The following is a 2,770-nucleotide window of genomic DNA, read 5'->3' as shown; positions in this document are numbered from 1 at the left end:
AAAGGTAGGTCTCATCCAGACATTTTGAAGTATATAGCTACCAAAAATCAAAGTATACTTTTAAAAATCTTAAGGAAATTGCAAAGTGTAAATTTTCAGGAATAGAAGAGAAATTAGGAGAAGGTTGCTTGGTTGCCTCAGTAGGTTAAACATCCGACTCTGGGTTTCAGGTCAGGACTTAATATTAGGGTCGTGAATTCAAGCCCTGTGTTGGTCTCCACACTGGGTGTGGAGCCAATTCAAATAAAAAAAAATAAGAGTAAAAACATAAGGGCTACGACAGAGGAGATTTAAAAAATGTCAGAAAAAAAGGAAAGGATGACACATTAAAGAAACAATTACAGGAATCAAAACATTGTTAGGATCTGTCAAAAGCAGGATTGTTAGCAAAGACAGTATTTGAGAAATAATTTGGTGGAAAATAATGGAGATAAAAGTTATTCCAGAGAAGCTAATAGAAGTAAGAGCCAGAAAATGGTTAATCAATATATACATACTTGGCATTTGTAAAGAAGAGTATAGAACAAATGGAACAAATAAATGAAAATTTGGAAGACATCTTATGTAAAATAATTAAATCAGTACTTGGAAGTGTTTATATACTAATAAAATAATTAGAAAAAATAGTGAGATTATGATATATCCTGGAAAATGGACTGACTTTTGAGAAAGAATCCTGAAAGCATCCAGGAAGAATTATTATATCATCTGGAAGAAAAATATCATGGAAAAATTTAATAGATAAATCACACTTCAAATAGATGAAACATAGGTTATATAATAAATGGTGTTTTGTCAAAGGTTAATCATTTAAAGAAAAATATTGAATTCCTGTTTTACTTCCCTTAACAAATATTAAAAATGGATGAAAATTACTTCTAAAAATGAAAATATAAAAGACTTAGAATAAAAAAAGTTGAGCAACTTTGCAAAATGACTGTTAAATTATAAAAGACCTATCATGAGAAACGGTTGAGCATTTGTTTTTAAAAAATTAAAGTTCTATGCCAAATGTAGTGCTTGAACTCACAACCCCGAGATCAAGAGTCACATATTCCACCTACTAAACCAACCAGGAGCCCCTAGGTTGAGCAATTTTTTATGAGTATTTTGTGAGGGATTTAAGTGGGGCTCTTTAAATACAGTGTAATAACTGGAAGCTAAAAGTGAAGAAATAGATTTGATGAATGATAGAAACTTCTGTAAACAAATTTAGTAGATTCACAGAAATGCTATCTGCCTCACACATGACACAAATGTATTTTCACAAATAGATGTAGAAATCTTGCAAATAAAAGTGAAAGAGATAAAAAACATAGAAAAGCAGTATTCATGAGTAAGACATGGGAGAAGAAATATAAATGACTGGGCAGCATACAATTTTTTAGCATCCTGCATGTGGCCAGACTAAAGAGCAGAAAACAAACAGAGGATCTCATGGGAGTTTTAGGGACCAGACATGGCTCAAATACTATTTCTGCCAACATTTTCTTTTCCAGAATTGGTCACATGATCCCATCCAGATCCATACAGCTGCAAAGTGTAGTCTTAAGTATGTGGAATAAAATGCAGAAAAAGGCAGAATAAAAATGCATGTTTTTCTGAAAATATAACTTTTTTTTTTACATGTCATTTCATTCTAGGCATTTATTCTTGGGTAATTCTACATATGAATAAGGGGGTAAATAAAAAATACTAGAAATATAATTTTTCATTTTATAAATGGGAGTAGTTTTTATTAGGCAATAAGCCTTAATATTCCTACACTTGATCTTAGCCAAAAGGCCGAGAAGCCATAAGCCTTAATATTCCTAAATTCTGGTACACTATATAGCAATTTAAAAGATAGAAATTTAAAACAATAAATCTATATGCTCTGACATAGAATACAGATAAATTGTTGAGAAAAAATAATTATGAAGCAATGTATACCATATGATCCCATTAAACTAGGATTATAGACAGTGAGAGGATCACTTTTACAAATTTAGAATTTTGTCAACTTTTTTTCCCTTTGATGACATCTTTTTAATGAAAGTCTTTATGATTACTTTGTAGAAAGTATATATGAAAACTAGTCTAATTCATTCTTTTCACTGTGGTCACCATCAAGAGTATGATAATGTTTTTGATGATATAAAACACTTTGTTTTAGTTCATTTGAAATTTGCGTGAGGAAACCAGAGAAAATATTTTTATAATATATAAAAGAGATACTTTTAAATTTGAGAGAAAGAAAATGACCTTCTTGAAGTCCCATGGTTACCAAGTGGTGATAATTACCCAGCTTTATGAGCTGCGAATATGGGGAGTGCTTTGAATAAAGAATTATTGTCAGTCATTTGTTAAGCAGCTATAAATGTCCATTGATTAAAATCTTCGGGGTTTTAGATATTATAATCAGAAAGATATTTCTGAAAAAAAACACAAAAACTATATATCAAAATTAGATTTTGGTAGTTGCAATAATTATATCCCTAACCCAACCCAACTTCTGGGGAATAGGTACAGGACTCTTAACTTTTCTAAGGATTGGGCCCTTCTGGCCTTAGGGTTTTTAAGTTGCTAGTGTTAGGAGATACCGTGCTAATTATTTTTATGTATTTTCGCCTCTACTAAAACATGTCTTTTAGGTAACTCAACATTTAGAGATGAAAATCCTGTTTGTACCAGGTTCATAGTTTTCTGTCACTTTTTAACAATTTCATTCTTTGCTGGGACCCTACGTCTGTCGACATCAACATTCTATCATTCAGAGCCTTTTAAGTAC

The 2,770-nt window shown here is 31.2% G+C and overlaps 1 pseudogene; it reads right to left on the bottom strand.

The window, feature by feature from the left end:
- Positions 1–1,676: 1,676 nt before the first annotated feature.
- On the bottom strand, positions 1,677–1,797 carry LOC128772815 (U2 spliceosomal RNA; annotated as a pseudogene).
- Between the last annotated feature and the right edge of the window lie 973 nt (positions 1,798–2,770).

The sequence above is a fragment of the Panthera pardus genome, unplaced genomic scaffold (assembly GCF_024362965.1).
Source record: "Panthera pardus isolate Hobbes unplaced genomic scaffold, ASM2436296v1 HiC_scaffold_10, whole genome shotgun sequence".
Taxonomy (NCBI): domain Eukaryota; kingdom Metazoa; phylum Chordata; class Mammalia; order Carnivora; family Felidae; genus Panthera; species Panthera pardus.
The sequence above is the reverse complement of the archived record's forward strand: the minus strand, read 5'-3'. Positions and strand labels throughout refer to the sequence as shown.